General features: G+C 37.2%; 1 protein-coding gene across 2 annotated transcripts in view; it reads left to right on the forward strand.

Moving 5' to 3' along the window:
* Nucleotides 1-22,500, forward strand: part of LOC115215789 — a 385,787-nt gene that overhangs the window by 361,417 nt on the left and 1,870 nt on the right. The gene's annotated exons all lie outside the window — the stretch shown is intronic.

Genomic DNA, 22,500 nt, shown 5'->3' on the forward strand with positions numbered 1-22,500 from the left:
GTCGAGCTCACGATCGTGATGTTGCGAGTTCGATTCCCCGACCAGGCTGCGTGTTGTGTTCTTGAGCAAGACAATTTATTTCACGTTGCTCCATTTCACTCATCTGTAAAAATGATTTGTGACGTCACTGGTGCTAAGCTGTAACGGCCTTTGCCTTTCCTTTGGTTGGAATACATGGGCGACTGCTGACCTTCCACAATCAACCTTGCCCAGACTTGTGTCTCGGAGGGTACAATTCCATGGTCCTTCATGTTGTAAAGAGTAGCAATACGGAATCGTAACATAATTGCCAACCAAGTATGGCGTCCTATTACTGGACAGTGCTACTCTTTTCTTTTAGTTTCAGGAAGGAGCTACAAACGTCAGTAGCACTGTCCCGTATAGGGCGTCATACTCGGTTGATAATTATATGTTACGATATATATATATATATATATATATATATATATATATATATATATATATACGTTTAAATATTGTTGTGCAAGATTTTTTATGTGAAGTCGTGTGTTGAAACAGATATTGTTGTATTTAGGAATGGTCATTTTGCCAGTTTAGCCAATAAAAACACACGCACTACATATTAAGATTAATGTAAAAAATAAATAACACTGAAGCTAAGTAACACCATATATATAGTGCGTGTGTTTTTATTGGCTAAACTGGCAAAATGACCATTCCTAAATACAACAATATATATATATATAATATATATATATATAAAGATATATATATATAATGTGTATATACATAAAGATATATATATACATACATAAATATATATATGCATGTGTGAATATGTATATATATATATATATATATATATATTATATATATATATATATATATATATATATCTGCATGTGTGTATATGTATATATATACATATATATGTATATATTCACACACACACACACACACTCACACACACACACACACATATATATATCATATCCGTTACATTATTTCTGATCAACCTGGTCTACAACAAATGCATTCCAGCCAACACCGATCTATCGTATTTTTAAATATACTGCACCTACAATTACATTATTCAATGTATCCCTTCTTGTTTTGATAGAAAATTGCGAGAGTTGGCTGCTATTTCTGGGAGATCACTCGACCATTTAAAAGATTATTCATTGATTCGTTCTGGTATTTTGTGTTTACAGAGATTTGTACACAACATATTTTATAATATAGGATAAATATTTCGAAATGATATTTAGAATATATTTCAAAGAAAATACCGGAAAGCCAATATAGTAATGGAAAATTGCAAATAATTATATTGAATAAGTAAATAAGTAAATACACAACTAATTATATCATAAGCTGGCATTCATCTGAAGTATAACAAATAATTCATGGAAAAAATAATAAAAAAAAGATGTTAGATTACATTAAAACATTAAATTTAATAAAATTACATTAAATATAATTACATTTTAAAAAAGTAAATAACATTTTTTTGAAGAAGTCTACTGAAAATCGATCGAAAATAAAATAGCAGAATTTTATATAAGTATTTGCTGTTGTTTTTGTTGTTCGAAATAATCTCTGACAGAACACATTCCACCCGTGACTCTCCAGTCATTTTACATCAGATTTAGTTGGAGAAAGGATCTTTGTACAAATACTTAGGGATTAGATTAAGACAAAACGAATACCAAAAATTCCTTTGTTATTCGCTCCAGCACCCTGTATTCGTGTTAAAATCCTGTTGATGTAGACTTTGTTATTCATCCTTCAAGGCTGAAATCCTAGGGTTGAAAGTATAGACTAAACTCTCCTTAAAATAAAATAAAGACAATCACTGGCTTTGTGCTAACAGAAATTGTCATTAAAATCAGAGGATTGACAGAATCATATTGTGGTAAAGTGTTGCAAAGGAACGAATCGAGTTTGCAAATGCCAATCATCTATTGAAACCTATGTACTATTTTCGTGCTCGATTGTAGACAAAAATTCGGAATATTGTATTCAATACTAGCGGTATCGCCCGGCGTTGCTCTGGTTTGTAAGGGAAATAACTATATAAGCATTTTTAGAGAGTTATAGCCAAAAAATAGCAAAAAATGCATTAAAAATGGAAAAAAAAATGATGGTAAATTTTTTTTTAATCGTTGACTCATCGTAGACATTTTTAGAGAGTTACTTCCCTTATATAATAGCGAAAAAAATGCATCAAAATGGAAAAAAATGATGGTAAATTTTTTTTTAATCGTAGACTCATCGTAGACGCGCGCTAATACCCAGAAGGGCTTGATATGAATCACGACTATAAGATACCCACTTTTGGTTACACTGCACTGCAAAATGTGGGAGTAGTTAGGAATCTAAATCGTAGGAGACAGACACACAACTTCACTTTTATATATTCAGTATATAGGCACCCGTTCAGAACGAATAGATTCTTACTTATTTTCATCTCTGGAACTGGTTGTGTTGAATGAAACATAGAGAACGATAGGTTTCACCAGGTTTAAGTTTTCCAAAACGTACCAACATATTATATTTATATGTTGTATGTCTACATGTGACTATGTGTGTATAAATATATGTTTGTGCATACATGTATGTATGTATTTATGCGTATATGTATGTTTTTTTTTTATTATTAGGAGTGGCTGTGTGGTAAGTAGCTTACTTACCAGCCACATGGTTCCAGGTTCAGTCCCACTGCGTGGCACTATGGGCAAGTGTCTTCTACTATAGCCTCGGGCCGACCAAATCCTAGACGGAAACTGAAAGAAGCCCGTCGTATATGTGTGTGTGTGTGTTTATGTGTTTGCGTTTTTTCTCCCAACATCGCTTGACAACCGATGCTGGTGTGTTTACGTCCCCGTAACTTTGCGGTTCGGCAAAAAGACCGATAGAATAAGTACTAAGCTTACAAAGAATAAAGCCTGGGGTCTATTTGCTCGACTAAAGGCGGTGCTCCAGCATAGCTACAGTCAAATGACTGAAATAAGTAAAAGAGTAGAGTATTAGTTATATAATGAGGTTACTGGTTTCTAACAAAGAAATAAAAGCTCCTTCCATGCCGTTTGGCTAACAGAGACGATGATCGTTACATATCGGACTTAAAGAAAACTTTGCCTGCTTATGCTGTATCACAAACGCATCGTATCTGTAAACTTCGTGGCCGCCAATCTCTTTCGTTGCTTGAAAATACTCGCTTTTGCAGATTGGAATTCGATAGAGCACTAAAGATTATTTGCATGAATGTGTATGAATTGACAATGAGTATACAGGAGTTGTAGATTTCGAAGCAGTTGTCCATAGTTATTCTCCTTCACGCTGATTTTATGAGAAATGTTTACATTTGTAGAACAGCCTGCTTCTATAACTGACATTTTTTTTTGTCCCAAATATCTATGATGTATCTGTTATACTTGAACTTAGTAGAAGAGGTCCGAAACGAGAGATCCATGACACGAGAAACAAATAAGGGTTAGCGACTGGAAGGGTATCCACCTGTAAAACAATTCTTAGGTGACATTCCTGTAACTCAGTCTGGCATGGAAACACTGATCTAACTACAAACAAAACAAAATATGGTTCGATGGGGCCTTGTCTTCGAAAGAAGGAAGAAGTAGAGACTAGATTACCTATGACAGTTGTTTTTCCAAAGACAATAAAAAGTAATTTCAGAGAGGGTTTCCTTATTAGTTAAGCTATACAGTGGTTTGAATATTGGCTGAAATAATAGTAAATTAATACTTGTGATCAATAAAGTGTTGAAGTTACATGACGTCACTTATGTTGTGATGAATGAAAAGATGAAGAGACTAGCTTTAAGACAAGTTACATGCCAAAATGTTTTGTTAGTGGGTCTTCCAGCGACACAATAAAATAAATATAATTAGTAACTTTGAGCAAGCAGGTGGTGCTATGAGAAGTTGACGTGTTTTATATTCATTAAAATTCTCTTATTTGATCTAAACTGACAACTTCTAGACAATAATATCGTTGGAGTAAAAGAAAATTATTTGCTTCTACTTCTCTCAAAGATGTCAAGGACTGTGTTTGTTGGATAAGTATTCATATCAAAAATGTTTGTTATCAAAAGATTGATTGTAACAAAAATCAATTATGTTGATTTTAACCAAAATAAGATTTTACAGTTGTCTCTGACAACGACTAACGAGTTTAAATATTTCAAGTAGACAGACTTTCATAATATCTACTCTATCAACAACACCGTCCACAATACACTCTAATCATCTAGTTATCATTTCAATTGGCCAGAAGTGCTGTGAAATAACAGAACAATCATACTAAAATATGAAACTAAATGTCTTACAGAATTATTTATTTTTACGTTGAGAGTTTAAATCTCGCCGGGACCAGTATTGCTTTTTCATTTACACAGGGCCGATAAAATAAATACCAGATATTGTCACGTTGTTGTGTTCCTCTGTTGGTTTTGTGGCTCCATCGAACAAATTCTAGGATAAGAAGCGACCGTCCTACCTTATTCCCAAACACAGTACATTTAGGATAGTTTAATCTATTGTGTTACTGTTGCTAAGTTGCTGTGTATAATAAATACGACTATCCGCCTGATTTGAGAAGTTCAATTCGAACAACTAAATCTACTCGGCACAATAAGAAGTTACGTTTAGATTTGTAGAAATATATAACTTCAAGTGACGAAAAGAATCTATTATTTATATGCATCACGTTGGGTAAAATTTGAAATTGTTACTTGGATGTTGTGAAGTGGGACATAATGGAAGAGACAAATAAAAACCCCTTCATAACTTACAGAATCCACATTTTATTTTGCAAATATTTACTCTTTGTACAGAAGATCAATATTTTGTATAATTGTAACTGTTAAAACCGAGGAAATTACATAGGGAGCAAAAAAACGATTTTTGTTTTGAAAAATATTCGACAGAAATACATGGATGCGAAGCGAACATCCAGTGTTCAAACTTCTATTTTCTGAGAATAGACGAATGAAATACTAAACGTTTGTTAGTTATTTATAGTTGCTTAATAGTCATGGTAAGCAGGCAGATTTGTTGGAGCGTCGGGTAACATGCACGTATGATCATGTATGTTTTTTTAAACAGTGCATAAAGACGACATTATCCAGCGTATCCTTTATGTTATAAGATATTAGGATGTATTTGAGGTAGATTTGGCTGCTGTTTCTAATATATCGATCGTTTACAAAGAGGTATATTTGTTGTTCAATTTACGTAATCTTGACTAGTTAGCTAGCATGGTGTCAGCATGTTTCTGTTCAGTGGCAGAGTACCTGGATCTTTACCTTTTGGCCGACAGATTAAAAAAACAATTTTTTGTAAGTAAACACTTTCAAACTTCGGACACTGGTAGAATGTATCACATAAAACATCTTTTACTCTAAGCATTTTTAAGAAAAGCTTATATTAAGGAAGTCATTGCGCGTTAAAGTTGTCCTATTTCGGTAATTTCAACCAATCAATGATGTGTATTCAGCTGAATAATATTACTGCTGTTGTTTGTCAACAACAACCTCCGGCGGTGTATATTTTGTTTGCCACTGTTATTTATGACAACCCTAACCCTACAACCCTAACCCTAACCCTAAAACCTTAACCCTAATCCTTACCCTAAAACCTTAACCCTAACCCTAACCCTAAAACCTTATCGCTAAAACCACTTATCGTTAAAATGCACGAACGATGTCATAAATAACAGTGACAAACGAAAAATACACCGCTGATAGTTGTCGTTGACAAACAACGGCAGTAATTTTATTCAGCTGAATACACGTCATTGATTCGTTGAAATTACCGAAATAGGACAACTTTAACGTGAAATAACTTCCTAAATATAAGCTTTTCTCAAAAACGTTAAGAGTAAAAGATGTTTTATATGACACATTCTACCAGTGTCCGAAGTTTGAAAGTGTTTAGTTACAAAAACTTATTTTTTAAATCTGTCGGTCAAAAGGTAAATATCCGGGTACCTAACTGGTTACTGTGAATTCCTATCGTTAGTAGGTTACAGATAAAGTAATTGACCAACTGCTCTTAAATATGCTCAATTTTCTGAACTAACCAGTGAACATTTTTATGTATTTTCTTAAGACAGCTTCTGTTATTACGATGTGGTCTGTGCTGTACTGAAGAGGTCTAAATAAGTCTGAAACTGTTATAGAGTTGCCCTTCGTTCTTAAGAAAATAATTAAAAATATATTAGTTATTGACAAATATTGTAATACCTTCTGCGCATAATTATTTCTCATTAGTTTTTAATGTTCACCCAATTAAATACGAGTATGTTAAGAGATACTTTACTAGCAATAATTTCCTTTTTATTCCCCTTTTTATTACCCAAGGCTTCATTTAAAGCAATGCCTGGCATGTGAGAGAATTTGGGGCTTTCTGTATATTATGAGGGGTTAGGGATTTAACTCTTGATATTTAAATTCAAAACGCTAAGAGTCTTAAACAGATATGAGTATCAAAGCATCTAATCTAGCAAATTAAAATGTCTGTCACTTAACCTACGCCACATATTCTTGAATTAAATATTGGTTTCAAATTTTGACACAAGGCCATGTTCAAATGGTACTTATTTTATCGAACCCAAAAGGCGAAAGGTAAAGTTGACCTCGGCGGAATTTGAACTTTGAACGTAAAGGCAGACAAAATATCCTTAAGCATTCCACCCGGAGTGCTTACGATTTTGCCAGTTCGACGCCTTTCTTGAATTAAATATTAAACTTCTGGAACCTTTCCAAATGTGTGTTAGTGTGTACACGGAAATTGCATTTGTGATTTTTGGCGTTCATAACTGTTTCTACGACAAGGAGTCATACTAAATGTTCTAACACGTGTGTATATGTGTACATGTATGTGCCATAAGTGTGGAGGCGCGTGGCTTAGTGGTTAGGGTGTCAGCATCATGATCGTAAGATTGTTGTTTCGATTCCTGAACCGGGCGACGCGTTGTGTTCTTGAGCAAAACACTTCATTTCACGCTGCTCCAGCCCATTCAACTGGCAAAAATGAGTAACGCTTAAGAAAAAAATGAGTAACGCTGCGATAGACTGGCGTCCCACATACGCCATTGAAACCGGGAAACCGGCCACATGAGCCTGGCTAGGCTTTAAAAGGGCGCATTTAATTTAATATTATGTGCCATAAGTACATGTCTGCATGAGTGTGCCCTCGTCTGCTAGTGTTTGCAAATGTTATTCTTAATAATTGAGATGTGAATAGAATCGGTACAATGGACTCTGTTTATCCTCAAGATAAATATAGTTGAAGTTAACCATGAATGAGTTATATATCTTTAAAAATACAGCACGTAACCTTAGAAACACTGGTGTTATTGTACTTTTGTATTGTAGTGTAACTCAAAGAATCCACAATCTAAAATGTGATTAAACGACCATCAGTTTCTCATACCCGAGACGCTATTCTTTTATTTATCAGCTCCAAGTTAACATTTCTGAGTGACGTGGAGAACAGAAACAATAATTATAATTGGATTTGTCTAGGAAGCATGAAATATGATAGTCGTACATACAAACATACGTACGTATGTATATATGTACTTACATATCTACGTATGTACGTATGTATGTATGTATGTACATACACATACATATATGGGGAAATAGAGAAAGGGAAGGTGTTTTAATACTATGAGCAACTGAAAAAAGCAGAATATATAGAAATTACGGTATTTACCGGCAAATATGACATTAGAAATTGTAAGACACTTCAAATAATTGGCGAGATATATTTTGGAACACAAAAGTTTTAACGACTTAACAACATTGCCAATAATTTATTTTGTGAAAATATTTGATTTAACAAAGAATAGTTGGGGGTTATTTTTTAAGACATTGCAACCGGATATACTCTCTAGGAACTGACCACGGGCCTTGCTTACATCCCAGTATCCCATGCTGGTGTTTCAAAGGTGTTGTCAAGCCGACTGATTGTGGATTCCACTGACCTTCAATATATATAACAGAGATCGACGGTACACCCAGTGTTTTCTAGGCTGAATGTGTGTGTATGTATGACAGAAGCAGTCACCATTTTTTATACAAAGCTTTAATGAGAAATATATTTCTCAAGATTGCCAAAGAAACGGAAGAATCCATGTCTATTTTATTGCCTATTGAAAATATCTATTAACAACATTTATTACTGCTGTCATCAACACTACCATCACAGTTACTAGCTTTGTCTGGGTCATCCCTGTCAATGTAATCAAGTTCACATTTGGCTCCATCTATTATATTCTTCTTCTTCTTCTTCTTCTTCTTCTTCTTCTTTTTCTTCTTCTTCTTCTTAAGCCCTTTTCAAGCCAAGACAGGCTCATGGGCCCGGTTTCCCGGTTTCTGTGGCGTATGTGTTCCCCCCAGCTGAACGGGACGCCACTCCATCGCAGCGTTACTCAAGAAACATGAAGAGAGAGAGAGTGAGAGAAAGTTGTGGCGAAAGAGTACAAAAGGTGTCGCCCCCCCCCTGCGGAGCCTCGTGGACCTTTTAGGTGTTTTCGCTCAATAAACACACACAACGCCCGGTCTGGGAATCGAAACCGCGATCCTCCGACCGCGAGTCCGCTGCCCTAACCACTGGGCCATTGCGCCATTGCGCCTCCACATCTATTATATTACTGATTCCATATTGTTTGAGTTGACAATAAGTTCTTCTCTGACAGTATCTGATCAAGACTTCACACGCTGACATATTTGTGCCACAGTAGTAGGTTCTCTTCCTGAATTCTTGGTTTCATCTCACATAAAACATTTGTATCACTTGTTGACAGAAACGGACAGTGATATACTAAACCCACGAGGATAGCTGTTAGTTTAGTTTTTAATTACTTTGATATTTATTTTCTTTGTTGCTTCTGTCATGTATGTCTGGAATTCACGCCACACTAGTAATGCGAGTTTCTTCAAGAGATCACATGAAAGCTGCGCCCACAATTTCTCCAGTTGCCCTTTTGAACTGCATCGAATAAGAACATCGGTTGGGATAATTTCTTAGAGTATTGTTTTCGTTTAGAGAATAGTAAAGACAGAATGTTTATGCCGTCTGTTTAGAACATCAGTATACTATATCTTTATGACAAGTTTTTTTTTTCGTAGTCTTTTCAAGTTTTGTTAAAAATCACCGGATCAGTATCGCTTATTTGTTCTAGACTTGGTTTTTTTTTTAAATATTCGTATTAATCACACATTTCTTAAATATCAAAATTTCTTACATTCTCTGTAGACAACTTCATTGCAGCCCTGGTTTATATTCTCATGCATAAGTTGTATCTTTCCGTGAAATGATAGCAAAAATACGAAAGTTAATCAACCAACCTTCCTGGAATATTTCCCCCCTTTTTACTAACACCTTTGTATGTTATTCACTTTGTTGAGACCGTATACCCCAATTCTTCGTTGATTGTGTATCCATAATTTCATAGTATTTTCCAATTGTGAGAATTTTTGTTTTTCACAACAAAATTTCCACCACGCTTCACGAATAAAAATTTTTCTGTTTGTGGTGAAAATAAGAAAAAAATGTTCAGGCTATATATTTGAACCAGCTGAAGAAAACATATTGCGTTGCGATATTGTTTGAAGGGGTCATATGAATCAGGGACTTAGCCTTGGAAGATATATGAACTTGGTAAAGTTATTGTTTGAACAATGTTGATGGAATATTTCTACGCTGTACAAATTTGCTGAGAAAAATTAGATAAACAAATTATTTCCTGTAATTTAAGTAAGCATATTTACTCTTGTATGCCTCACGGCATCAACCAGATTTCATTTGACGTTCATTTCAATAGAATCGTTCAGCTTCTGTCAGCCAGTACACAACCACCTGTCTAAAGACATCACTGTTGCTATTCTTACAGTACTTCTTCGGATCACGGAATAATGTCCTGAATCGAATAAGATATATAGCTTTTGAAACAGCACTTGGACGTTATTCGAATTGAATAGTCAGAAAGCGGTGTAAATATCTTGAATGGGGAAGAAGGCGTGTGATCAAGAGTATCTCGGAAGTTCTTGTCTTGCTGATGGCTACCAGATCTAAATGTGGTGTTAGAGGCAAACAGTGGGTGTCTCTCCTTCCATGGGAACTCCAGATCACGATAATTTATATTGCAAATTCTGAAATAAGGGGAGTAAAAACCTACTAAGATAGTAAGAAAGTGTCACTTAGTAAGATACAAAAGTATTTTTTTGCACAGAAGCAAGTTATTTATCATCGAGTGAGGGAGCAGCGCGTGCTATCAAAGTGACACTGGAGTAAAATATACGAAGCCCGGTATAACCGTCATGACTACACGTTTGATAAGGGTACACTAGGCACATGCATCACTACCAAATGTGCATGAAATGGTGACTTCATATCACGATAAACAGCGCATGGCCTTGCAGGTGGAGCCCACTTAGTATGTTCATCAGGTCAAGTAGTCCATCCCGCTCAAATGATCTTTGAATAAGGGTTGTTTAATGATGTTGAACGAACCAACCATGTTTCCAGAGGTGAATTATCCAAATCCCAAAGAATCCCTCTGAACACATGGCTTTGATGTTCTAACACCACTTCTGCTCGTGACCAGAGATGCACATATCACCAGCCACTAAGGGACATGCTCAACTGGTTACGGTCAAACAACTGACAAGCAAATCTGTTGTATTTAGCAGAATATTTGTTGAAACCCATCTTTTATACCATAACAAAACGTGTACATAACGCTTCCAATCAGTTAAGATCAGAAGCCACGAGAAGAAATGCCTAGTACTGCATCAAAGCATTATTATTATTATTATTATTATTATTATTATTATTATTATTATTATTATTATTATTATTGTTGTTATTGTTATTATTATTGAGTGAGAGAGCAGTACATGCCATTAAAGTAACACTGGGGTAAAATATACGAAGCTCCGTATACCCATCATGACTACCCGTCTGATAAGGGTACACCAGGCACATGCATTGCAACCATATGTGTGCGACATGGTGATCTCATATCAATATAAACAGTGCATGATCTTGTAGGTGGGGCCCGGTTAGAATTTTCTTCTAGTCGAGTAGCCCATCCCGCTCAAAAGGTCCCTCAATAAGGATTGTTTAAGGATCTTGAACGAACCACCCATGTTTCTAGAGGTGAATTATCCAAACCCCAAAGAATCCTTCTTAACACATGGCTATGATTCTCCCCTACTACATTTGCTCGTGATCAGAGATGCACATATCCTCAGCCACTAAGGGACATGCTCAACTGGTTAAGGTCAAACAACTGGCAAGCAAATCTGTGATAGTGAGCAGAATATTTGCTGTAGCCCATCATTTATGCCAAGACAAATCAATATACATGATAACACTTCCAATCAGTTACGATCAGAAGCCATGAGAGCCACTGTCTGGTACTGCACCAGGGAATTTTATTATTATTATTATTATTATATTATTATTATTATTATTATTATTATTATTATTATTATTATATGAACGTTGTAAATGCTGTCTTGTTTATGCTATGCGTTTCCTAATATGTCTATATAATATCCGGAGAAGAAAAAGACAAAAGTTGTGAAATGTTGAATATCGTTACTGTTTTGATAAAATGATTGACCTTAATACTTCCAACCTTCGGTGTTAAAGAATAATTTGTCCTCAAGAAACTCTTCTTTTGTCATTTACGTTGCAGATTTTAGTCTAAATGTATAATCTTTTAAAAGGCAACATATTTGGTGCCAAACCTATGTCAGGAAATTAAAGGTCAGATTTTGAGATCTGTATATGTTTATATGCTATGAAGAAAAAACGTAAATATAACCACCATTTTAAAGCTAAGGAAGTCATTTGATATTTCTCAGACATAGTGGAATTATTAGTTTATATATATATATATATATATATATATATATATGTACAGATTGCATACATAATACACTCTCTCTTTCTCTCTCTCTCCCTCTCTCTCTCTCTCTCTCTCCTCTCTCTCTCTCACACAGCCGCGCACTGTAGTTTGATGCTACTGTAGTTTGTAGCCCCAGGAGGACACCTCCTCCAGCTGGCTATAGACACACTTTCTGTGCCCTATCATAAGTTGAAGACGGGAAGGATGGCTTCCCTTTGCAAATGCTGATAGGCACAGAAAGTGTGTCTATAGCCAGCTGGAGGAGGTGTCCTCCTGGGGCTACAAACTACAGTAGCATCCACCCTTAGGGGTTAGCCATATTCAAATGGCAAATATACGTCACGATATGTTGCTGCTACTGTGTATAACTCGCTCTGAGATTTATCATTATTTTATATACTTTTCCCCCTATTTTCTTGTTGGGTCCTTTTTTTTCTACTTCCTAGACTAAGGAGAGGACTTTCAGGTTTGTATACTATATTCTTCCCATTTATGGGTTTGGGGTTTTGCAGGAGTAGGGAAGATGTTCTCTAACAGTATCAGGTCCAATTTCTCTTGATAATACTTGGACTGCAGAGCATGTCAAGTCATCCAGTCTGTCGAAATTCAGACAGTCTACTTCAATGAGCTTAAATGTTCTCTGGAATCTCTCTCTATATAAACGGCAGTTTGTCTGTCTGTGTGTCTGTGTGGCTGTCAGGTTGTACCCTCACCCTGATCACGGCTTTCAACCGATTCTGATGGAACTTGACACACACATAGCCCAATGTCATAATTCAAAACTAACGCAGTGAAAATTTTGAAAAGTTCCCCCAGTTCTGAAAACAATCGATAAATTCGACATGGGGTCGAGAATCTAAGCTTTTTATATGCAACACATTTTCTGTCTAGGGGACACAACTCGACCTTTTTATCGCCCAAAGGGACAGCTAAGAACATCGTATACACAGAAGTATTCGAGTGAAGAGAAGACATTGCAACCTACACATGCGCCTTCGTTCCCTAGAGGGAAAGGACTAGATTGGGATTAGTCGTTGCCTACTAGGGGCTCTTACATACCCGGGAAACGCCGGGCTATGCTGCTAGTCTGTTATATTTAGTAATTTTTTCATACCGTTGTTTTGTCTCTTGTAAACTTGGAACGTATTTACGCTGATTCTTGTGTATTGATTTTGTGGTCTCTCTTTTCTTTTTTCTTATTGCTTCAATCAGCCCATCCTCTGTATCTCTTCTAGTAGATCTGCATGGTGGCTTGTGTTGTTATTCTGTTTGTTGTAGGGTGTGGGTCTGGTCTTATATTGTCGTATCTCTGTATTTAGCTGTGTGTTTCTCTAGCTTTTTGAGTTTCTAGATTTCTTTTTCTCTGGGTGTATTTTTGGTGCGCTGCACTGTAAATGCAGATCACTCATCGTGTAGACATCTGTGTAGGGTTCTCATTTGTTTGGGCTCACATTTATTTTATTTACATTTTTGTGGTTCGTTTGTGTGTTGTGTGTGTGTGTGTGCGTATGTTGTTTAGTCTTATATGTTTTGGGGAACATAGGTTCTGTGCCATTTTCGCTCTTTTGTCACTCATTGTTTTGTGTGGTTGAATGTTCTCTTCTATTTATTTTCAAGGTGCATTCTGCATATCTGTGTCTATCTCGACGTTAAAAACTTCAGATCCACATAACATAAACCTTCGCACCTTGTTTGCTGTTATATTTTTCCTTACATCTTTGGTAATTTTTTCCCATTTTTTCCATGGTTCATTTATGATGTATTTTATGGGTAGAGTGTTACTGTGTAGAATGCAAATAATACTTCAATGCTATCGTCATTTATGCTGAGTCCTCTTTCAGTTTTCCTTTTCGTTTGGAGGTTGACATTAGGAATCTAGTCAATGAGGTCGTCCTTTGAGAGGATACCGTCTATGAGTTCCGTCTATGAAAACGTTTTTCGTTTCCTGAATGCATGAAGCTCACAGACAGAAGGTTTTCCTTTCTTTCTTTCCTTTTTCTTTTTTTTTTATTTCGTTCTTTGTTTCTTTGTTTGTTTGCTTCTTTAATTTCTTTTTGTAGATAGATTTATCTCCGGGCGTAACTGCTTAGTTGTGTTTTTTAAAGACATATTTATAAATAATTCGCTCCTTTTATGTTCGTTGCATAAGCTCTTACTGTTTTTCTTTTGTTTCGCCTGTGTCAAGTATTTTTTTTAGTGTGTGTGTGTGTGTATGCGTTATATAAACATTGTACACGTCGTTGTATAAACATTAGATTGTATACGTAATCGTTTAATAAATGAAAATGTATACATGGTTATATAAACATTAACGCGTGTACATAATGAATCAATTTACGTGGTTACTGTGCTGTCTCCTTATAGTTCCTTGCTTTGATTTTGTTTTCGCGCGTCTGAATGAGATATCACGCGTTGACGAAATTATGCTTTATTTAACAATAACTTTTCGCTTATATTTTTGTGTTGATTTTCATTAAATGATTCGCAAGAAATTTGAGGACTTTCCAAAAATAACTTGAGCAATCTTCTTTTTATTCCGCCGAATTTAGATTAACATGCTTAGCGGCATTTTGCCCATCTCTGCGTTCTGAGTTCAAACTTCACCGAGATCGACTTTACATTTCATCTTCTCGGGGTCGATCAAATAAGTACCCGTTGAGCACTGGGGTCGAGAAGCTTCTTAATCCATAATTCTAGGCCTTATGCCGATACTAGAAAGCATTATTAAGAAAGCGAACTGACAGAATTATTAGCATGCTGCACAAAATGCTCAGCGCTATTTCATCTGTCCATACATTCTACGTGTAAATTCCGCCGTTGCTTTCATCTTTTCGGGGTTGATAAAATAAGTACCAGTTGAGTATTGGGGTCGACGTAATCGACTTACCCCACCCAGAACTTGCTGGTCTTGTGTCGAACTAGCTCGTCTTCTCCTCTCCTCTCCTCTCCTGTTAAACAGACACTCGCACAGGCACAAACATAATCGAGACTCCACAGACATTGGTTCCTACACATCTCGAAATGAAGATGAGGAGGAACCCAAAAACCGAAAGAAAAAAACAAAACAAACAAAATTCCTTGTGTCACACCAACGTATACACCACAGAACACTCCCAAAACAAATATAGACACATCGACCACAACATCAACCCCACAACCTTCACGACCGTCAACAAAACTACCACTAACATCACCAGCACAACCAACACTGCTACTATTCCAACAGACATCAAAAAGAAAGCTAAGTCAACATTAGTCAACAACACAGACACCAACTTTCATGCTAGTAGGGCGAGTCAACGAACACTCATAACCCTCATAGCACAAAGTAAAGATAATGAGAGAGCTGAGTTAATTTTCCGTACTAACAATAAAGTGTCACAAACTTTAGTGTTAGTGCGCATGACACTCGGGACGTAGAAAAAACATTTGGGATGTATCCGCCACGACGTGAAAACACCTAATGTAATAGCTAACAGCAGACTTTTAAAGGTGTTCCCAAAGGAACTGCAACCAAATACAGAGGTCGAACCACTCGTCCAATAATAGTAGTGAGAAGGTTAGTAACCCCACTATTCTCTTTTCTCGCAACTCTTTCCGGCCAACAAGGCGAGTACTAGAGTAGGTTGTATAAATGTAGGTGTCCCTGGAGTAATCCTGGAAGCAAGGTCACCTATTAAATGACCTTAGGTCACTAGGTCTGGATGTGACAGCTGTCAGCGAGATCAGAGTTTCCGATATGCGTGCATATAGATCTACACATGTGTTTCTACCTTAAATGGAAAGTGGGGTCGCAGTTCAGTTTAGGAAAGGTTTGGATTCCGAAATACTACCAACTTACCATCTTGGATACGGACGATAAGCTGGTAATCCTGGATGTGAGCAATAGCAAACGTGGTAATTTTAGACTAGACGTTGAGTATACGCTCATTGGCATGGGGCAGCCTCTTCAAAGGTTTGGATGTTTTCCTTGGGACATCTCGCTCTCTGGATCTAAAGGGTAATCGGATCACCATCTTTGATGCATACCTAAAGGGTGTGAGACTAACCAATAGGGGTGGGGGTGTAAAAGAGGTGAGGGTGTAACAAGAACTGACTGGATATCGCAAATGCGTTATTGTGAACATGGGCAACAGATATAAGTAACCGAAGTTTGCACAATTCAGAGTCGTCGACTATACAGATCACAAATTTGTGATCTACGCGGTCGACCTAGATAGAATCCATTGGCAAGGATCCGAATACAGGAAGCTGAACGCGTCTCTTCTGGCACGTGAAGCTTTCGTAGATGGGGTTAGCAAATTTTCCATTGGAAGTTGTTGAGTGCAATCGTCAACAACACATGGTGGATAGACCTGATAAGAACCATCAGAATAGAGATGGTAGGACTTGGTAACAAAATTACGTTAGAAGAAATGTGGAATAGAGGGAGATTTAGTTAAAAAGCTAAAAGAGACATTAAGAAGAGGCATAGAGACCGATATGTTGGCGACGAAATTGGCTCTTGATCAATTCTTCATCACCAAGGACGAAGGTTGCGTTTTTAGAGCTAAAGTGCATGTTGGAATTTGACAGGCCGGGACGGACGCATGCTACTCGAATCCAAATAGATGTATGCAGAATTTCGGTGACACTTTACCGAACTGTACGGAGCACATGTTGAGCCGCTGATGGAATCAGTATTCATCTCCTATCTCGATGGCATGCCGCGCCTGTTGACCAGGGATGTGGGGTTCTGTGAAATGCCAATAACAGCCAAAGACATACGGGACGCGATGATGAGCTGCTCAAGGGAAAAATCTCTCGAGCTGGATGATTCACACTTAGATCTTTATCGTCGTAGTTTTTTGGTGATCTCTTGACTGGTGTCTACCGCAACTGGCAGCAAAACGGGAGAATCTTAATGCTCCAAGCCGTGGCATGAGAGAGCTGCTGAAAAAGGAGCCCAACATGGGACACCAGATAAATAATTTTAGGCTGATAACTCTGCTGAACGCACATCACTAGATTTTGGTCAAGGTGTTAGCCAAGAGGTTAGTGCTTGTTGTTGATAGACTGATCAGTGACGCACAACCCTACCTCACGCGTCACATCATAGAGATGGCGTGTTTCGGTCCAGTTCTCAGAAGCTGAATAGCCGCAATGAATAGCGACATCAGCTCGGTGTTTAAAGTAAATAGCCACCTATCGGAATCGTTAAGTGTGGCACATTCAGCCTGTCAAGGATGCCCACTCTCGCTCCTTCTGTCCGTGCTGTCTCTATGGAAGCTGGTTGTTTAGAGGGGGGACAAATATGAAATTAGATGCGGAACATTCGTGTCAGCTTATGTGGACGACATCACCTTTTCAGTGTTCAGCGTTTCGGAAATCGAGGAGATTAGCATTACTCTAAGGGAGTACGAAACGGTGATAAGAGAAAGGATTAATCCGGACAAGTCGGTGAACCTGCAGTTTGGCACCTGGAGAGGCAGGGCCATTCTGGAAGATAGCGTTGCTTTGTGTTTTTGTTATGTATTTGTCTGAATATTATTATTATTATTATTATTATTATTGAGTGAGAGAGTGGTTCATGCCATCAAAGTGACACTGGGGTAAAATATACGAAGCCCAATATACCCATCATGACTACCCTTCTGATAAAGGTACACCAGGCACATGCATCACAACCATATGTGCGTGACATGGTGATCTCATATCAAGATAAACAGCACATGACCTTGCAGGTGGGGCCCAGTTAGAATTTTCTTCAGGTTGAGTAGCCATCCCGCTCAAAAGGTCCCTGAATAAGGATTGTTTAAGGATGTTGAAAGAACCACCCATGTTTCCAGAGGTGAATTATTCAAACCCCAAAGAATCCCTCTCAACACATGGCTATGATGCTCCCCCACTACTTCTGCTCGTGATCAGAGATGCACATATCGTCAGCCACTAAGGGACAGGCTCAACTGGTTAAGGTCAAACAACTAACAAGCAAATCTGTGGTATTGAGCAGAATATTTGCTGTAGCCCATCTTTTATACAAAGACAAAACATGTACATGATAACGCTTCCAATCAGTTAAGATCAGAATGAGTATTTATTATTATTATTATTATTATTATTATTATTATTATTATTATTATTATTATTATTATTATTATTATTATTATTATTATTATTATTATTATTATTATTATTATTATTATTATTATTATTATTATTATTATTAAACATCATTATTATCGTTAATATGATTATGAATATTATTATTATTACTGTAAGTGTAGAAAGAAAAATTGTTGTTGTTAGTATTGTTGTTATTGTTGCTGCTGGGTTTAATCTGAATGGTCGTATTCGCTTTGTTCTCTGCAGTATTATTGGATGATATCGTTTTAGTGCTTGCAAGGTGAAATGTTTTTGCATTTTCTTTTTACCTAGGGGAAACCTTCAAAAAGATATTGCGTCCAAACCGTTTAGCCTGAGGTGAAAAAAATGCAGTATGGTTTTGAATTATATAGGTTTTAATATTTGTATACATTTCACTTTCTATTGTATACCGACTCATGTGCTGGAACGGTGAGAAGACATTATCACCGCTGAATTGGTTGCAATAACATAAACAAACACACCCATTAATGAACACAAACACACACACACACACACACACACACATACAAATACACACACACACCAACACACACACACACACACCACACACAAACACACACCACACACACACACACAAACACACACACAACACAAACACACACAACAAACACACACACACCACAAACACACACACACACACAAACACACACACACACAAACACACACACACCAAACACACACACACACACACGCAAACACACACACACACAAACACACACACACACAACAAACACACAACACACAACACACACACACAAACACACACACACACAAACACACACCACACACACCACACACACAAACACACACACACACAAACACACACACCACACAAACACACACAACACACACACAAACACACAACACACAAACACACACACACACACACACATACAAACACACACACACAACACCACACACACACACACCACAACACACACACACACCACACACAAACACACACACACACACACAACCACACACACACACAAACACACACACACACACAAACACACAACACACACATACAACACACACACACCACACAAACACACACACACACAAACACACACACAAACACACACATAAACACACACACACACAAACACACACGCAAACACACACACACACACAAACACACACACAACACAACACACACACCAACACACACACAAACACACACCACACACAAATACACACACACACAATACACACACACACACACACACACACAAACACACACATACAAACACACACACACAAACACACACACACACAAACACACACACACACAAACACACACACACACACATACACACAAGCACACACAAAACAGCTGAAGAAACAATGGAATTGATAACCCATTGAAAGAAAAATTAAAAAAGAAAACCCGGGGAAGCCTAAGATCTCCAACGAACGGCGGTAACGATATTGTCTTGAATATACGAAGCGATAATTGCAGCAAAGTTCGTTGCATTTCTCTCACACTAACGAACGTAGCAGCAACTAGAGATAGTTTAGATTATACATACATACATACATACATACATACATACATACATACATACATACATAGGCGCAGGAGTGGCTGTGTGGTAAGTAGCTTGTTTACCAACCACATGGTACCGGGTTCAGTCTCACTGCGTAGCACCTTGGGCAAGTGTCTTCTACTATAGCCTCGGGCCGACCAAAGCCTTGTGAGTGGATTCGGTAGACGGAAACTGAAAGAAGCCCGTCGTATATATGTATATATATATATATATATATATATGCGTGTGTGCATGTATGTTTGTGCGTCTGTGTTTGTCCCCCTAGCATTGCTTGACAACCGATGCTGGTGTGTTTACGTCCCCGTAACTTAGCGGTTCGGCAAAACAGACCGATAGAATAAGTATTGGGCTTACAAAAGAATAAGTCCCGGGGTCGAGTTGCTCGATTAAAGGCGATGCTCCAGCATGGCCGCAGTCAAATGACTGAAACAAGTAAAAGAGAAAAGAGAAAAAGAGAATACATATATGAAGAGAGAGTAAGAGAGAGAGAGAGAGAGAGAGAGAGAGAGAGGTGCTAGTGAGAGAGAAGGGGACCAGACAAAGTGCCTGACAAAGAGAGAGAGAGAGAGTAACATAGAAAAGAAATAGACTGATAGGAAGAGAAGTAATGGCGCTGATCCTGACTCTTCATCGCAACATAACAAGACCAGCACAGTAGATAATATTGGATTCAAATTTTGGCACTGAGGAAGCGATTTTGGTGGAAAGGGTAAGTCAATTACATCGACCCCAGTGCTCAACTGGTATTCCTAAAGTATTTTTCGAGACCTAAACAACAACAACAACAACAATAATAATATTAATAATAATAATAATAATGATAATAATAATAATAATAATAATAATAATAATAATAATAATAATAATATAATAATAAAGAAAATATAAAGACCTACTCATTGAAATTGAGAAAATGTGGCATCTCAAGGCGGTTACAATACCAGTGATCGTAGGAGCACTAGGAATGGTCAAGAAGGGAACCGAAAATTCTATGAGAATGATCCCTGGCTTACCATCCCTGCAAGATGTGCAAAAGATTGTCTTAACTGGTACATCACACGTATTGAGAAGAGCATTGTCGATGTGAGAATTATTGCTACCCATGTATTTTAATTTAACTTAAAAAAAAAAATGAACGAACTATTGAGTTTAGTTTAATGGCCTACCAATGTATACTATGAGTTTCTTTGCCCTAGGAGTCGGGAAGACACTCGGCAAGAAATGGAAGCAAATTTGAAAGAAGAAAAAAAAGTAATAATAATAATAATAATAATAATATAATAATAATAATAATAGTAATAATAATAATAATAATAATAATAATAATAATAGCAACATCGAAAAATACATTAGGAATGAGAACCCAGGTTCGAAATTTCCCTAAGACACCTGATGAAGGCTGGAGGGTATATCAGCCGAAATGTGTTAACAACAAACAAGATGAGGACAAACATCCTCAAATGTAAATAATGTAAATAATGTTCATCAGGGCATTTATCATCATCATCATTATTATTATTATTATTATTATTATTATTATTATTATTATTATTATTATTATTATTACTACTACTACTATTATTATTATTATTTTTATTATATCCTCTAAGGCGGCGACGTGGAAGAGTCGTTTGACCAAATTCTCATATCATTTTGTCCGTCTTTGCATTTTTATTTCAAATTATGCTGAGTTCGAGTTTGCATTTTATCCTTCTGAGGTCGATAGAATAAGTACCAGTCGAGTGCTGAGGTCAAAATATTCGGCTTGCCCCTTCCTCCTCCCCCAAATGGCTGGACTTCTGCCTTTATCAGAAAGAATTTTAATTTGTCTCAGTCTCCTTCTGATTACATTGGAACGTATACTCTTTCGCTTCTTGTGGAAGGCAGCTGTTCTGATAGCTGGTGATCTTTCAGCTGTCAAGGCCAGAACATCTCCAGCGCTTCCTTGACGCTGAACAGGTGTGGTCGCCGATCGCCAGACACGTTTTTGCTCAGAGTTCTACGTTGGCTATCCTTGCGGGGTGGATAAAATAGTCGGTGTCATCGACGTGACCCCACCTCCCACGTGTTTTTAAGTTAAAATTCTGCCGATGTCAACTCTGCCTTTGATCTATACAGGGTTGACAAAATTAAGTAGGAGTTTCATATTTTTGTGGATGGTATTGCCTAACACCTCCAATCAAATTCGTAGACTTGTACCTTAATTAGAAACAATAATTACAACATTAACAGGTGTAGGAGTGGCTGTGTGGTAAGTAGCTTGCTTACAAACCATATGGTTCCGAGTTCCGTCCCACTGCGTGGCACCTTGGGCAAGTGTCTTCTACTATAACCTCGAACCGACCAAAGCCTTGTGAGTGGATTTGGTAGACGGAAACTGAAAGAAGCCCGTCGTATATATATATATATATGTATATGTGTGTGTGTGTGTATATATCTTTGTGTGTTAGTGTTTGTTCCCCCCACATCGCTTGAAAACCGAAGCTGGTGTATTTACGACCACGTAACTTAGCGGTTCGGCAAAAGAGACTGATAGAATAAGTACTAGGCTTACAAAGAATAAGTCCCGGGGTCGATTTGCTCGACTAAAAGCGGTGCTCCAGCATGGCCACAGTCACATGACTGAAACAAGTAAAAGAGTAAAAAAGTAAAAAAAGTATCACTATATTTACCGCAACAGGGAACGAATCACTAAATTCTATAAATTCAATTTATGTTGAAACCATATTGTATTATAGATAGCAGAGTGTTTGAACTCTCAAGCAGAGCACTAGTTTGACATGTGCCACCTCGGTCATATTTCATAGTTTGCATTGCTTGCACGACATATTTTATTGAAAATTTCTTGCTCCCCCACCTCTACAAAATATTACTAGCACTGACTGCGCAAGAG

Source organism: Octopus sinensis, linkage group LG9 (genome assembly GCF_006345805.1).
Source record: "Octopus sinensis linkage group LG9, ASM634580v1, whole genome shotgun sequence".
Lineage (NCBI taxonomy): Eukaryota > Metazoa > Mollusca > Cephalopoda > Octopoda > Octopodidae > Octopus > Octopus sinensis.